The sequence below is a fragment of the Ursus arctos genome, unplaced genomic scaffold (assembly GCF_023065955.2).
Source record: "Ursus arctos isolate Adak ecotype North America unplaced genomic scaffold, UrsArc2.0 scaffold_1, whole genome shotgun sequence".
Lineage (NCBI taxonomy): Eukaryota > Metazoa > Chordata > Mammalia > Carnivora > Ursidae > Ursus > Ursus arctos.
The window spans coordinates 48,366,039-48,384,263 of record NW_026622763.1 but is presented as its reverse complement, the minus strand read 5'-3'; the positions used below and the strand labels follow the sequence as shown (position 1 = coordinate 48,384,263).

The following is an 18,225-nucleotide window of genomic DNA, read 5'->3' as shown; positions in this document are numbered from 1 at the left end:
TGCCCAAAAGAATTATGTAAAAACCTAGTATTATAAATATGCCAGCTCTCTATAGTCTAATTTAGTTAACTAATTATAGTAAAGTAAAATCTTAAAACAATTTTTAGGAAAAATAAAACAAAACTATGTTAATCTATGAGCAAAGATAGCTATGAAAATTCTGAAAAAAGTGGGGGGAGGATCTTGGTTTTCCTTCTATGCACAAGGAAGAGAAAGAAATTAAAATATTGCAGTAGCCACACCAGCATAGGAAGGCTGAACAGTGGAACGAGATGAAAAGTAGAAAATCAGCCCCATACATATTAAATAACTTAATACATGATAAAGAGAACATTTTAAGCTAGTAGAGAATGAAGGGCTTAGTCAATAAATGAAGTTCATACCTTGAAACTATTCATATGCTTTTGACTTTGAGTTATGTGTTTGAATGGGTATTTCAAATACTTATAAATATGTTTTTAATACATGACAACAGTGGCATTTTATAGTGAGAGAAGATATAGTTTATTAAATTCATGGCACCAAGATAATTGATTATCTGGGAAAATTGTGTACCTACTTCCTGTCAAACAAATAGTATATTCTGAAAAGAGTAAAATATGAGATACTTTCTTGTACTTACCAGATAGAAAGTTTGAAATCACACTATGTTGGTGAAGGTGTAGAGGCAAGAGGCATTCTTCAGTATTGTTTGTGGGTATATAAATTGGTATAAACCCTTAGAGGACTAATTGACAATGTCCATGAAAATGACAAATACCCTCTTTGACTCACTTTGTCAATGTTCTCCAGAGAAACAGAACCAGGAGGATATATGTAAAGAGATTTATTTTAAGAATTAGTGCAATAATTGTGGAGGCTGGCAAGTCAAAATATGTAGGGTAGGCTAGCAGGCTAGAAACCCAGACAGGAGTTAAAGCCGCAGTCTTTTTTTTTTTTTTTTTTTAAAGCTGCAGTCTTGAGGCAAAATTCTTCCCCTTTTTCTGAAACCCTCAGTTTTTTCCTTTGAGGTCCATCCGTATTATTGAAGGTAATAGTTACTTAAAGTTACTTAAAGTTAACTCATCTACAAAGTACCTGCACAGTAACGCCTAGATTAGTGTTCGACTGTGTACTATAGCACAGCCCGGTGTACGTAAAACTAACCATCGCCATCACCAATTTCACTCCGAAGAGTTTACTTTAAAAGTACACTTGCACAGGGGCGCCTGGCTGGCTTAGTCAGAAGAGCGTGTGACTTTCCATCTCAGGGCTGTGAGTTTGAGCTGCACGTTGGCTATAGAGATTACTTAGAAATAAAATCTTTAAAAAATATATATATATATATACTTGCACGTGTAAAATTTCATACACACAGAGAGAAAATCATCGTCGTATTTTTTTATAATAGCAAAAGACTAAGAACAACTTAAATGTACAGAAAAAGAGGACTGGTTAAATATATTTACTGAGATGAAATATTTGAAATATTGTTAACTTAAAAAAAACAAGATGCCATTTTGTGTGAAAATATCTTTAAAAAGAAGTCATGTTCAAATGCACTATAATGTGCATAGATTATCTCTGGAAGAAAATAAAAAACTGCATAGGTAGGATAAAGACTAGGACAGAGACTTAACCTTTTCTAGTGTGGTGTTTAGCATCTTTTGAATGTTGAATTAGATGACTATGTTAATTATTCCCAAAATCAAATAGTTAAGAGACAGACTGGTAATACATCACCAGAATGGCTAAATTTAAAAAGACTGACAGACCCAATGGCAAAGATATGGAGTAGCCATAATTCTTGTACACTGTTGGTTGGATGTAAAATGGTAAACCACTTTGGAAAAGGTCCTGGCAATTTCTTATAAAACTATTCTAATAATTTCACTCCTGGGTATTTATCTAAGCAAAATGAATAGACATATTTTATGTCTACAAAAAAATTCAATTGTACGAGAATGTTCATAACAGCTTTATTCTCAATAGCCAAAACCAGGAACAGCCCGGATGTTCACCAAGAATGGCTAAACCTATTGTAGTATAGGCATAAGATGGAATATTAGTCAGCAAGAAAATGGAAGAAACTGTGTGTTACAGACTGAATGTTTGTGTCCTCTCAAAATTCGTATGTTGAAACCTGTTCCCCAATGTGATGGTATTTGGAAATGGGGCCTTTGGGAGACAATTAGATCGTGAAGGCGGAGCCCTCATGAATGAGATTAGTGCCTTTATGAGTAAGACTTCAGAGGGCTTCTTCTCATCTTTTACCACATGAGGATACAATAAGGAGACCCGCGTAGAGGAACCAGGACGCAAACTTTCACCAGGCCCCAAATATGCCAGTACCTTAATCTTAGACTCCTCAGTCTCCAGAACTATGAAAAATAAATTTCTGTTTATAAGCCACTCAGTCAGTGGTATTTTTGTTGTAGCAGCCTGAATCCACTAAGATACTACTCAGAGATATAATAGTTCGGATAAATTTTAAAAGCATTATGCTGAGTGAAATAAGTTTTGAACAAAAGGCTACATATGATATCATTCCACTTATATAAAGTTATAGAACAGACAAGAAATCTATGGTGGAAAAATTAGAATAGCGGTTGCCTCTGAAGGGTAAGGGTGAGTATTTACTGAGAAGCAAATGAAGGAACTTTCTAGTATTGATGGTAACATCCTATATCTTTTTTTTTTCCAGATTTATTTATTTATTTTAGAGACAGGGTGCACGAGCAGGAGGGGTGGGAGGGAGGGGTAGAGAGAGAGGGAAAGAATCTCAAACAGACTCCGTGCTGAGCTCGTTGCCTACAGGGGGCTCAATCTCACAACCCTGAGATCATGACTTGAGCTGAAATCAAATGGGACACTTAACTGACTGAGCCACCCAGATGTCCCAAGTAACATCCTATGCCTTGATAGGGGTTTTGGGTTACACAGGTCAAAGAATAGTACACTAAAAATTTAGATATTTCATGTATGTAAATTTTACTTTAAAAATAATCTTAAATAGGGGTGTCTGGGTAGCTCAGTCAGTTAAGCATCTGCCTTTGGCTCAGGTCATGATCCCAAGGTCCTGGGATCAAGCTTCGTATGGGGCTCCCGGCTCAGCAGGGGAGCCTGCTTCTCCCTCCCCCTTTCCCTCTCCCTCTGCCCCTGCTCATGTGCTCTCTCTCTTGCTCACTCTCTCAAATAAATAAAATCTTAAAAAAAAATCTTAAATAAATGTTGAACTCTAGTAATTATATGCATACAGTTAACATATAGTAAATATTAAATATAATAAATAGTAAATATATTTTTACCCATCAAGGCAGCAAAGTTTGTTTGTTTTCAATGTAAATATACAGTATTGACCAGGGTTCAGTGAAATAGACTCCTTTGTACCCAATGAAAGGAATTTTAATGTGTAAATAATGTTTATCATGTTATTATTTATAAATCTAATTAATTAGAACTAAAATTTTAAATTGACAGCATTTTAGGGGCGCCTGGGTGGCACAGCGGTTAGGCGTCTGCCTTCAGCTCAGGGCGTGATCCCGGCGTTCTGGGATCGAGTCCCACATCAGGCTCCTCCGCTGTGAGCCTGCTTCTTCCTCTCCCACTCCCCCTGCTTGTGTTCCCTCTCTCGCTGGCTGTCTCTATCTCTGTCAAATAAATAAATAAAATCTTAAAAAAAAAATTGACAGCATTTTAAAGTTTATTATTATATGTAAGATGGAATATTAAACACACATTTAAAAATTATAAAATATCAGTTGCATGTGAAGGTTTTCGTAAAATGTTTTAAAATAAAAGTTTTATTTAAAAAGAGAATAAATCAAATTATATAAACTTTTATGTCTATATTTTGAAGGTGTACCAGAAACATAAACTAAAACTTTACCAGATGCTATCTTGCAGTAGTGTATAAAAGGTATTATTTTTATTCCTTCTCCTGCATTTCAGTATTTTTCAAGTTTTCTACAAATAACATATATTAAATGTGAATAGAAAGAAAAAAGTAAGTGTTATTCTTCGAAGGAAAGTCCAAGTCGGGGAAATTTAAATAAGGTTAACAGAATAATAGTTAGCTTTGGCCGCATAACAAACCTTCCCAAAAGTCTTTAAAACAATATTTATTTAATGAATGATTCTGTGGGTCAGCAATGTAGCCTGGGCTCAGCGAGGTGGCTCTTGTGATCTCAGCTGGGCTAACCCTTTTGACTGTGATCAGGGACAGGTTGGTTGGGGGTGGCTGGTGGTTGGCAGGGGTGGGTTGGTATGCTTCCATATTGTTTCTTACCCCACAGTAGACTAGCCTGGGCTTATTCCCATAGTTACTTGGTAAGTTTCTAACAGAGGTAGTGGAAGTGTGCAAGGACTCTTAAGGTTCTGATGAAACTGTCACTCATTGCTTCCAGAGCAGTCCATTGGCCAAAGCAAGTCACAAAACCAGCCCGGATTCCTGAGGTAAGAAAAGAGACTCCACCTGTTAGTGGAAGGAGCTGAAAAGTCACATCATGAAGGGGTTTGGATGCAGGGAGTGGAATAATTTGTGGTCACTTTTGCAAATATAATATACTAAATATTAAGGATAAGAATAGTATGTAAAGGTCTCCGCCTACTATAAAAATAAATTAGTGATAAAATTATAAGCAGTCAACCAATTCATATGTAATTAACTATAAAGTTAATAAAAAATTTTACTTTTATAATAGTTATTCAACATGATAAGGCACATCCACAATTTGTTATTTCTCTTTTAAGTTCTGGAAAACCTTAGTCACGCCAAGTTTCATGGGCTTGATTCATTTTAGAAAAAAAGAAAATAGGAAGCAAATATAAGAATTCAAAACCAGACAAAAATATCAAGCAGAGTCCAATTTATTGTCAATCTCAACTATTTTATTGAATTTCTGCCAGTTTGTTTTTACTTGTCACAAGAAATTTTAGTCATGAGAAAATTTAGTTGACTTATGTTTATGTGAACAGGACATTCGCACATGTATGCAGCAGCGTACACACACACACATCCTTATACAAATTGTTCTCCTCCAAAGCACAATCTACTCCGGGCACCCCTTCAAACTCCAGCCAATTGAAAGTTTACATGATGTTAGCGTAGAAATGCTGTAGAGTTCTATTTTCTCAAGAAAGTCTAGAAAATTATGTGAATGTATACATGTAGGAAAGTATGTTAGTGTGTACCGATTTATACGTGGTTTAAAAATTCAGAATTTTAGGGTGCCTGGGTGGTGCAGTCGGTTAAGCATCTGCCTTCGTCTTAGGTCATGATCCCGGAGTCCTGGAATCAATTCCCACATCGGGCTCCCTGTGCCTCGGGGAGCTTTCTTCTCCATCTGTCTCTGCTTCTCTCTCCGTCTCTCTGTCTTTCATGAATAAATAAATAAAAATTTTTTTAAAAATAAAAAATAAAAATTCAGAATTTTAAAACCTGGAGAGTACCTTTAAGATTACTTCTGATCTAGTTTTATACAGATGAAATAGCTGAGGTCCAGGAAATTAAGTGATTTAATAACTCTATTGCTGGTAATTTCTGAATTCAATGAAGAATTTAATGAACTCTCTGTAGTAGGTGTGGCAGATTGATGCTTAACGTTTGTCCCATCTTCCTGTACTGTGGAGACTGAAAAATTAGTAACTATACTTCCCAGACTCCCTTGCAACTTGGTTCAGTATGTGATCTAGGATCAACCAATCAGATGCGTTTGCCACTGTGTGGGTAGGCTGTGCTTCTGCTACATTTTTTTTTTTTCTCTATCGTTGCCAAAAACAATGGTAGAGGCATTTGCTTTTTGTGTGTGTGTGTGGGAGTTTTAGCTAAGGTTCTACTGTTCAAAGACCTTTGCATGATGTCTTTTTTTTTTTTTTTTTAAGATTTTATTTATTTTGAGGAGGGAAGGAGCAGAGGGAGAGAGAATCTTAAGCTGACTCCATGCTGAGTGCAGAACCCCACACAGGGCTGGATTCCACGACCCTGAGATCATGATCCAAGGGGAAATCAAGAGTCGAACACCTAACAGACTGAGCCCCTCCATGATGTCTTAGTAAAGGTGTAGACTGTTCTTAGCAGCTGTGACAAAATTCTGGAGTCAGCAGGAGTGATGACAACTTCCTGAATGTGGCAGGTTCCAATCCTGTTGGTTTGCTCATTTTCAAGGTTTATTAGCTACGGAAGTGAAAGAGTGGTTCTGGAACTAGAGGATCCTTGACAATGGAAGATTCAGGAGCTAGTACCCAGTTAGCTAGGGCTGGCATAACAAAGTACCACAAAACTGGGGTGACATAAAACAACAAAGATGTATTCTTTTACAGTTCTGGAGGCTAGGAGTCTGAAGTCAAAGGTGTCAGTAAGGCCATGCATGCTCTCTCTGAAGGCTCTATGGCACTCTTGCCTTGCGTCTTCTAGTTTATGGTGGTTGCTGGCAATTCTTGGCATTCCTTGGCTTACAGATGCATCATGCCCATCGCTGCCTCTAGTTTCACATGTCCTTCTCTCATGCATCTGTGTCTCTTCTGTTTTCTCTTCTTTGAAGGACACCAGCCATTCCATTAAGACCCCACCTAATCCAGAACAACTTCATCTTAACTTGAGTATATCTGCAAAGTCTTATTTCCAAATAAGGCTACATTTACAGATACAGGTAGATATGAATTGGGGGGGATACTATTCAACCCAGGGTAGTGCCTCAATACTGCAATGTAACTGTGGGAATCTTTTCTGAAAGTTCATCCCAGACTCAGTCCTTTTATTCTTTCCTCAAGGTCTGAAAGTCTTTTAATATCCTGCAATAAATACCTTATTTTTTAACTAGCTAAAATGTATTCTCTTCTTTACAAATGAACTCTGACAATACATCTATATACATATTTTTCTTTAAGTGTTCAATTTAAGGTTTTGCTTTTTGATCATGGTGTTGGTAAAAGAAAATGCTTCCTAATGTGAAACCTAAAATTTTCATAACCAGTTTTTGAAATCTTAAGAGTTTTGTTTTTAATTGCTCTTTCTGGGTCTAACAATAATTAGATTCAGAGGAGGGAAAGAGAACTTTATTAGTTAATTAGGCAAGGAAATTTGTTATCTGAACTTAACAGAAAAGAAAACTGAGGCCCAGAAAAAAAGAAATGACTATATTTTGCAACTAATAAGGGAGTCTAATAAATCCAACAGTAATGTTCTTTCTGTTGCTCTGTTGTTCCATGAAGTACTTACTGGAGAGGGAGAGGGTGGTTGAAGGATTTTAAGTCTCTGACTGATAGATTAAGATGGCAAAAATGAGATAATTATCCAGCAACGGAACCAATTTAAAAGAAGAACTTCTAAATCTAAGCGAGTATTGTTCCCTTCAAATAAATCACATTGGGAGCTATGTAGTTATTTCAAGTATTGCCCCAAGTATTTTGAGTCTTTTCTGCTGAAATTGCTGTTATAACTGGGGTCACTTCTCTGAATATCCTCACTGGCAAGTTTTGTTTTCCTTTTTGTGGTGGTTTTTTGCCTTTTTGAGTTGCTCTGGTTTTAAATACCGGCCGAAAGTTGTTCAAAGTGTAGTGAATAAAATGGGTGATCAAGCAGTGATTTGTGCAGCACACAATCCCACAAACGATTTAGACTTTCTGCATAATAAGCCAGCCTGACTGTTTGACCTTGAAGATTCATTCAGCGTGGACAATACCATTTATGTTGAAGAAACAAATTAGCATTGTCTTCATTTGTGATTCGGTCAGGCACACTTTCTTATATTTTTTTTTCTTGGAGTTTTCCATTTAAGGTTTTGGCATCTTCTTTTCAGGTCATACTGAAAATATCAAGTTTTATCGAGTTTCTATTGTCCCCTGAAAAACATGACTTTGTCCAGCTTCTCTTGAAAGATGAGAATAAATGTCAGGTCTTCTCTGTTACTGTTTATCACCTCAAATGCGTGGCCTAGTCTTTATAGCATCTTTGCTTTTACTCAAATTCTCTTTTGGAGTGAAGCCGTGTCATGGCTCTTAAACACAGGGAAAGATGCTCACCATCCCTCCAAATGAGAGAAACAAAATTAAAGCTACAATCACACTTTTTTCACCTACCAGATGGGCCAAGATCAGGCAGTTTCGGTAACCACGGTAGACCGCAAAGGGAACCTTACGTCGTTACAATCCCTATGATAAGTAACTTGTCAGTATCTTTTGAAATGAAAAATGCACATACCCTTTGATACAGCCATCCTACTTCTAGGAATTTTCCTACAGGTGCACTTGGACACGTGCAATAGCATATGTGTGCATATCATTCACTGCAGTCGTGTTTGTAACAGCGAAAGAGTCCATTGTTAGAGGTCTGCTTAAATCAATCATGCACATCCGTGCAATGGAATATTAATTAGCTTTTAAGAAGAATAATTATGAAATGTTCTATATCTTGCTTTGGGAGGTGGTTATGCTCCTATATTCAATTCTCAAAATGTATCAAATTGAATCTTGCATCTTAGTGAATGCAAATTATACCTCAGTAAAAAAAAGAAAAGATGGACGGGATAGAGTTAGGTCTAAATAAATTTAAAGAAGACTCCATGACACCCTTTCCAAGATATCTGTGAACTGGAAAAAAATCGGGCTGTGATTCAGTATTTGTTGCCATTAGTAGAGAAAATAATATATTAACATGGTTGCATATGCACCCAGCATCTCTCGAAGGATGTGAGGACAGGGTAGTAGTAGTTGCTTCTAGTAAAGAAATCCACATGGGTGCAAGATAAGGATAGGAAGGGGATGTAGTGTTCACCCTACACCCTTTCTATCTTTAAATTTTTATAAGTTGTACATGTCATGTATATTCAAAAGGAAAATAAGTTTTTTAATGAAGCTCTCCTGTAATTTTGTCATCAGCCACTATTTCCAATGTTAATTGCTTATTGGATAAAGCAAGTGCTCTAATTCTGTCAACAGATATATGAGCCTTTTGGGTTACTGGACTGCTGCTTTTCATTTCACAATAAACATTCTTGCTATCTTTTAAGAAACATTTGTGCCAATAAAATAACATTTCATTGACGTAATGTTACGCCATCACAGGATGTTACCTTCCAGCCACAAGAAGACAAGATGGTAAGCTTGCTATGATTCTCGATATTCAAATAATGTGTGGATTAGTAACACAAGAAATTGTGATTTTTTTCAAAATTTTCTTATATGTTTTAATGGAATGTTTAAAGATTTAAACTAATAAAATGAAAAGAATTATTGGGTTACCTATTGAAAGATGTTTTAAAGTTCTATAATATTACTTGGCCTTTTCTAGTCTCTTGAATTGTTTATATATACCACTATCCTTTGTATTTGAGGAACAATTGATTTGAAAATTATTCACTACTTGACTGAATTAACTGCCCCATTTAGTTAATGGACCACGAAATACTGTCATATAGCGTTTACTTGATTTGAAGACCAAACTAATAAATTATTTACATTGATTATTGAAACTAATGGTTACTTCACCATTTTAAAAACAGATTAACAATAGCCATTGTTCACATAGTATTATTGATGTTGCACAAGGGTAGTTTTAGAAATAACATTTATAATATTTGGATGGAGTATAGAGGCACATATAGAATATTTGTCTCCAAACTCAAAATTGCCAAAAATTATAGTTTTAAGAAGGAATACTCCATTCTTGGCTATCTACAACTTTATCTTCTGGCTTTAAGTGTCATTAAACTGCATCGCACACCAATAGTCATTTTAAAATTAAATTGTAATTTAATTTAGTTAATAAAATTTTGTTTAAAAGTTTTAATGTAATAATAGCAAATATGCCTTACCAAGAGATAGAGGGATATAGAGCTAAGTTTTACTTTCTGACTTTGAAGTTGGACAGAGCATATTTGAATCTTGGCTCTGCTACAGATCAACTGGAGTAGGGTTCAGTTTAAGTTACTTAACCATTATGACTTTCAGCTTCTCCATCTATAAAAATGCACAAAATGGGACCTCCATCATCAAGTTGTAGGTGAAGATCAATTGATAGAATGTAACTAAAACGCTTGGTACAATGTCTCCATAAACTATAGTCATTGTTGTTATTGTGAAAGGAATTAGAGACATTACTGAAAATTACCATAAAGCAATATATTATGATCCAAAGTTATCTTTGTTATGAGGGTTAAAATGTCATTCATTCACTCAGTGATTGATTCACATGTGGGGTGGCTGGGTGGCTGGGTGGCTGAGTCGTTAAGTGTCTGTCTTGGGCTCAGGTCATGATGGGAGGTGGGGGGTGCGGGTAATGGGACTGAGCCCCTTGATGGGGCTCCCTGCTCAGCAGGGAGTCTGCTTCTCCCTCTCCCTGTGCCCCTCCCTTCCCCTTGTGCTTGCTTGCTTGCTTTCTTTCTTTCTTTCTTTCTTTCTTTCTTTCTTTCTCTCTTTCTCTCTTTCTCTCTTTCTCTCTTTCTTTCTCTCTTTCTCTCTCTCAAATAAATAAATAAAAATCTTAAAAAAATAAAGGAAAAAGCTTAATTTTTGTGGGTAAATATGATTCATTTACGACAAGAACATTCTTTCAAGACTTTTCATTTTTGAACCCTTCATGCAGTAATACCATCTGAAGTCTAAATTGTTTCGAATGGCTCTTCTTCTCCATTCTGCTCTTCTCTCCCAGCTTCAGGGGTCTCTCCATCAAACCGAAGCCACCAGAGAATGGTCAAAATAGGACCCTGTGGCCCAATAACTTAAATGTCTAGTTTTGGAGTTTTTGAGGCAAAACTACAGTCTGTACATGTGACCAATCTCCCTGTCCCCAAGGGATAATTTATTCGTTTACACGTCTGTCTGTCCCATTAGATGTTAAGCTTTGAGAGTAGGGACATGTCTCATTCATCTTTCCATCATTCCACAGTCTTATGCCCAAAGCTCACACACAATAGGTACATAGTTTGTGTCTTTAAAATAATGCAATATTATTTTATTCAAACCATTTCAATGAAAATATTTTTAAAAGACAGTTACTATTTCAACAGTTCTTTAAAAAGACTCAGTCCTTTTTTTTTTTTTTTTTAAGATTCTATTTATTTGAGAGAGAGTGAGTGCATGAGCAGGACAGAGGGAAGAGGGAGAGGGAGAAGCAGACTCCCTGCTGAGCAGGGAGGTCATTCCAGGAACCTGAGACCATGACCTGAGCCTGCCATTTGTTACATCTGACTCCGGAAAGCCATCAGTGACCATTGAGTGTTTTAAAGTTGTCACCTTGCTGGGAACCCCCTGGCTCTGGTGCTTTTCTAGTTGTTGTGGTTTTCCTGTATCACAGTGATGTTCTCAGGGCCAGCACAGTTATTAGCAACTTGGGCTGCTGAGTAGAATCATCTAGATGCCCAGTTTCTACTGGCAGGCTATGGTTTAGGAGAATATAGGCGACACCGGGGCCTGAAGAATTTCAACAAGATGCAGAGGAGATGCTGACACCCAGCCAGCCTGAAGGACACCTGGATCACCCGTGCTTTACTCCCTGGCGTGGGCTCTCTTGAGACATGCTGTGCAAAGGCTGCAAAATTGTGCTCCACTGGCCTGAGGTGGGCTAAAAATGTTCAGCCTGCATGGTAATATTGTTTCATAATTGTGAAATATTTCCAACATACAGCACAGTAGGGATACAAAGGCAATAAAAACTCACGGACCTGCCATCCAGTCTAACAAATCTTATCATTTTGCTGTATTTATTACAGATTTTTATTAAAGCGATAAAACATTACAGATGCCATGGACGCCCTCTGTGTGCCTTTCCCCTGCCTATCCTTTCCACGTAATGACTACCTGGAATTTGGAGTTTATCATTCTGATCCACATTTCAGTAAATAGGTACTTAGTCAAAGATTCTGCTTAGTGTTTTCTTGCTGTTACATATTACATATACGGTATCAGATTCTGTGCAGCATTGTATAAAATTGGGCCAATATTTAAAAACTGAAAAATTTCACATGAAATCAGATTTGTTGGCTTCTCTTGAAACAACCGGAAGATCTGGCAACATTGGGCTAGCTTTCTGGCATGACAGCATGCCGTGCTGGGCCAGCGCTGTTCAGCGTGACACGGTCCCACGGCTCACACTGTGTAGACATATGCGCTTGCACCTGGACTGTGTCTCCTTTGATGCAGGTCTGGCCCCTGATACTGAACTTCCTTCCACCCTAATTCTTTTCTTTCTTCAAGGCCATTTCTGCTGTCCTCACCTAACTGCTTGATTTCAAAGGCGTCTTCCTCTCCAAGTATCTCTACCTACCTCTAACATCCGCCTCTCCTTCTGCGATCTCCACTCTTTTGTCTGAAATTCATTTTAATTTTCTTGCCATTTCCTGCTATTTCTCTCAGGTTCCTTGACTTTAGCACCAGAAGGGCATAGTTTCACTTCATTGTTGTTGCTTAGACTTTGCCAGTCAGTAACAAAAGAAGTTATTTATTTTGATTGGCAGACCGACCCACCCTATGACATCTCTGTGACCTCTAGCTGTTCACTTGTTCGGGTAACTTTAGGGGATGTGTTGGCCTGGAAGGTTTGACACTGGATAAAGTGGGGTTTTATGGGTTAGACAATTCTTAAGGGTGGAGGTAGTTTTGTCTTTTATTTTCCTACAGCATTTGGCAAAGTGCCATGCAAATTATAGTCCCTAGAAATGTATTTACTAAATGAAAGAATATTAATAAGTTAAATTACAAGTTTTTTTTTTTAAGATTTTATTTATTTATTTGACAGAGAGAGAGACAGCCAGTGAGAGAGGGAACACAAGCAGGGGGAGTGGGAGAGGAAGAAGCAGGCTCATAGCAGAGGAGCCCGATGTGGGACTCCATCCCACAACGCTGGGATCACGCCCTGAGCCGAAGGCAGACGCCCAACGACTGCACCACCCAGGAGCCCCTAAATTACAAGTGTTTTATTACATACTCCTCCTTACAAACCAGGGCAGCCCCTGGTCCTCCTTTGTCTCAGAATGCATGTAATCCAAGATACCGCTCCTGATAAAGATCTGAGTTTGTCAGGGAGGCCAGAGAGGCAGAGATGGAAGAGTGTTCAGGGTTTTGTGGATAGTTCTGGTGGGAGGATTTTTTAATAGGAAGAGAGGAGCACTGAGATATCTTTGGTATTTGGAAAAATCTGAAGGTGAGAGGGATGAACAAAATATTTTCAGAAAGTGCTGTTTTGTGTAATAAATGGGATTCCTATTTGAGATTCTTCAATGGAGTCAGCACTAAAGAATCAAATTACTTTTAATTACATTTTAATGTCATTCTGCCTGGGACAGGACTATCAGGTTTTAGACAGATTACATCATGAAAGAAATATGTATGCCGCACAGATTTACCATAATGCCTCTGGATGTTTTAGAAAAGGGCGAACCTTGCTAAATATGGAGGTCTTCCCCTATTAGTACCGAGATTAGGGCTTCCAGTAAGACCTCTCTCTAACAGGACCAGGAACCTTTCTATCATGGTAGAAACCTCTGAGATTAATGAAGAGGCATTAACTGTCACCAGAGCAATTTTGTCTGGAATATAAAATGCAATAGAAAGTCAATTTCAAGAGCTGGTTGGGAAATAAATGAAAACACATGTCTGCAAGTTCTAATTCATATAAGTTTAATTCCTTAATCACATGTGATGAATTTAAGAAGCAGTGTCTCTGCAATAATTCAACTTAAAATAGATTTAAGCCTCTTTTTCCATTTATGGCTGGGAAATAAACACTAATGGCACCTTAACACTAAATTGTGTTAAACCTAATAAAATAGAATCACACCAGTTCTGGACTTTAGATGATAGATAGCATCAGCTGTGCAGGTGGAAAGCACATGACGTCTCTATCAGTATGCTAAGGGGGAAAGGTCTTCAAAGTTGGAAAGGTTCATATATTCTTGAACGCATTTTTCAGATGGACATTTGACATCTCTGTCAAGAATTCATTCAGATGTTTACTCTGCAGGTGTTCTTGAAAATAATATTAAAAACAAGTTGTAAAGTCCAGGGTTTGGTGGTGTGGTGGCTCCAAAGGAGTGGCTAATTTCCATTAGTGCTCTTTGCTAAAGTTGGTCCAAATAAAATGCAGTTGGCTGACGAACAAATCCCGTAATCCCACCGTATTAGTTCCCCAGGGCAGCTATAACAAAGTACCACAAACTGAGTGGCTTAAAAATAACAGAAATGTATTTGCTCACAGTCTGAAGTCTAGGAGTCCAAAATCCAAGTATTGACAGGGTTGGTTCCTACTGGAGGTTCTAAGGGAGAGTCTGTTCCATGCCCCTCTCTTAGCTTCTGGCTGCTGTCGACAATCTTTGGCATTCCTTGGTTTATAGACCTGTCACTCCAATTTCTGCCTCCCTGGTCGTATGGCATTCTCCCTGTGTGTGTCTCTATCTTTGGGTCCAAATTTCCTCTTCTTAGAAGGGTACCAGTCATTGGAATAGGGCCCAACCAATCCAGTATGACCTAATCTTAACTTGCTTACACTTGCCAAGACCCTATTTGCAAATAAGGTCATATTCACAAGTATTGGGTTTAGGACTTCAATGTATCTTTTTAGGGGGGCACAATTTAACCTATAATACCTACCTTCCCCCGAGACTACCCCCCCACCCCGAGTGCCTCCCAGTCCAGAATTCTGGAGCCACTAGTGTGTGCGGTGGGTCACGTGTGTGGCACATGCCAGCTCATTTCATCTTTCCAGCCACCCCATCATCCTGGGGTGATTGTCCTCACTTTAAGAAAACAGGCTCAGAGAGTTTAAGCTGCCAGCTGGTAAGTACAGAGTGAGTATTTCAATCCAGCTATTACTGACTTAAACCAATCCTTTTTTACTCTGCCTTGCCATCACCTTAACTCAAAAACACCGGATCCTTGTCTTTGGAAGCAATCACTTGAATTAAAATCCAGCTCTTTCACAATTTTCCCCTCAAACACAGTTTCTAAAAGAGTAAGTATGAAAGAGTTGGAGATGGAAGATATGGTGATAGATTTTCTTCCCACCCTGGAACATCTGGCCTTTTCCCACCATGCAATGGCAGTGACTTTGCAGTCGATTACAGGTTAGCCATGGGAGAAAGACCATCTGTCAATCCAGAGTCTCCCATTCCTTCAGTAGATGTATGTTTTAAAACATTTTATAAATTGCACTTGTGTACATCTACTTTTTTTAATGCATTGGGGCAATTTGATTTTTAAAGGAATCTCATCTGTCATCAAGTTCTATTTCTCTGCTCCTTAAATAATTCTTAAGTCTACCCCCTCATCATTATCTTCAATATCATGAGATTTGTTCACATGCACATTTCTCTAACTTGACTATAGCAGTGGCTTTCAAATAGGTCTCTCCGCCTCCAGTTCCCTCCCATGTAATCCACCCTTGACATAGATGACTCATTCTGATGTTTAAAAGTATGTTTTTATACATTTAAAAAGTGTTATATTCATTCAACAAATATTTACTGGGTATATTCTGTGCTAGATGTTATTCCAGCCACTGGGAAACAGCAGTGAACCAGAGGAACAGAAATTCTTGCCCTCAGAGAGCTTATATTCTGTACAGTTCATGATTGCCATTGTTATGTCTCTTTCTTCTATATATTTTGTTACAAGTCTTGGCAGATAAGGATAATGATGATGATGACATTGATGAGGGTTTTCATTTTATTGAGCATTTACTGTGTGGCAGCCATTATGCTGAGCTGCTTACGTACAAATTATGTTGTAACAACCCACAAGGAAGTTATTATGATGCTGATTGTGTGAATGAGAAAATTGAGACTTGGTTTAATAAGTCCAAAGTCAGAGATAAAAAAAAATGTTGGGGGCAAGATTTGATTCTGGCATTTTCTTTCTTCAAACCCGTGGCCACTACACTACACATCTTCTCTTAGATGTCCAAAGGGTTGTAGAGAAGGAAAAAAACTTCCTCTACCTTCTCCAATTTAGTAATTTGAGGCCTGAGAATTGAACTGACAAAAGACAGATTAGCAAAGGAAAAAACAGTTTGCAGATATGCAATGGCCATATATGGAGGAGTACTCAGCGATGAATAAGTTAAAGAAGTGGGTAAAATCGGGGGCTTATATACCATTTTAACAAAGGGTGATGAATTGTGAAGTGGTTAGACAAGGGATAAAGGGGTTTGGTTACTAGCAGGGGTAAATCATGGGATGGTGACTGGGAAAGGATGGATACAGCTTGTCCATGCACACTCATTTCAGTGCCATTTCCCGATAAGAGTCATTCTCCTCTTTCTGGTATGGAAGAGGGGGCACCTTTACAAATGGAAATTTCCTTTATGAATGGAAATTCCATTTACAAAAGGGAAATTTATGCCCTGCTTTTAGGCAGATAGGGGAGAGCAGAGAGCTCTTCCTGTGTCTGTTGTTTCTTAATTGCCTTCAGCTCAAAATAGTTCTTATGCCAAAGTAGCATATTTTGGGGGCGCAGATTCCGATCCCTTTCAGGATTTACGAATTACTAACTGAACGTGATAGAAGCTCTTTGTAAAGCAAATAACCACGGTAGTACTCTGTTTATAAGATGACGATTTTTGTATAAATAGTTTATCTAAGGCAGCAGTTTGCTCTTCAGAGGCCATGTCTGGAGATATTTTTGACCATCATGACTGAGAGTAGGGGTACTACCGGCATCTAATGAGTAGCAGACCTCTACCCACAGAGAGTTACCTGGTACAAAACATCAGAAGTGCTGAACCCTTGAAACCCTGACCTAGAATGAGGTAGGTGTAAAAGCTGAATAAAATTAAGACTCTTATTTTTTCTGTGTTTTAAAGTGTCTGACTGAATATATTCTTTATGTATTGAAGTAAAGCTTGTTTGTATTTTAAAGGCTTCCTCCCCTGCCATCTTTCAGTTTAAATTTAGTAATGGGCTTTCAGGGAAAATTGCCTATCAGTTGAATACTTTTTAAATACACATGTTTCTAAGTTTTAAGTACCACTTTACTCAATTGCTTATGAAAACATTAACTTAAATTCTAATCAAATGCTTTTATAATTTTATAATTTAAAAATAGGATTCATGTTCTGTTCTTTAGATATAAAAATGATTCCAAAGGCCACCGATAGTAAACATTCTTCTTTACTCCGATTTACTGGTAGTAGTGATGGGTGTGCCCTGAATCATCAGTTTTGCAAGTCTTTTTTCTGGTAGCCATTTGGAAAGTGGCGGGCTGGGTGCAGAGATCTGGTGTGTGACTATGGAACAGTTGTTCTTTGTAGGAAACGAAGTGATCTGTGTTTGATTCAAATCTGTGCTATTGGTCCTGACAGCATCATGTTTTCCAATTAAGTTCCAAGAACTTTCCTGGCCTTCACGGTCTCACTTCATGATTTGAAATTCAAAATATAAATTCATATGACAAAATGGAGGTCATATCCAATATAATCATTTTTCTTTTCCCTTAAAAACAGTCCTTAAAAGTTCTTTGGGATGGGGAGCAGCCCTTGAGAAGGAGAGGTCCCCTATTCCCTATTCCTCTCCACTGAAAGCATCAGAGGCCTAGAATTTATTTGTTCATGAAGTTGTCTGTGTCTTGACAGACATTAAAATCAATACGCGGTTTTTGAACACCCATGCATAAAAGATGTACACTTTCTTAGTTCAGCATAAATTTCTGCTTATAGACCAGAGCGTCATAGCTGCTTTACCCCTTCTGTTCCATAATGCTATAAGAGATTAAGCACACTCATTTTGGTTTACATCACTGTTTGATTAGACATATAACATTTCTCCTAATGAATTTCTGAGTTTCCTAATTGTCTTCAAAAAAAAATCAAGATTTGTGTATATAAACGCAGATGATGAAGCATCACAATCTTAGAGTTGTTTTTTTTTAAAATAATGCTCATTATTCTAACGCATTTATTCAGTAGTTGTTTGTAGTCATGAAAACTACACAAGATAATTTTGGCAAAATGACCAATAGGACCATTAGTTCACCCCACCGTTTCTGCTTAAGACAGGAATGGTGTAATCTTGGTCATTACTACCAAGGGAACACAGGGAACATTCAGTGTGAAATATGACACCTATAATTAGGAAGACCTATGGTTATACCATAGCAATTTTAAAGATGAGGTAATTTTGGGAGTGTTGAAAAAAAAGCAGCAATTAATCAAAAGTTTTCAGCAGTTTATTTATGATACGATATGTTCTGCAAAAGAAATGCCTGCTATCTTTTGTCGTAAGGAGTTAATGTGGCGTGTTACTAAGAGCACAGAATTTG

The 18,225-nt window shown here is 37.7% G+C and overlaps 1 protein-coding gene across 2 annotated transcripts in view; it reads left to right on the top strand.

Annotated features, from left to right (window-relative positions):
- STK39 (serine/threonine kinase 39) overlaps positions 1 to 18,225 on the top strand; it is a 440,397-nt gene that overhangs the window by 135,736 nt on the left and 286,436 nt on the right. The gene's annotated exons all lie outside the window — the stretch shown is intronic.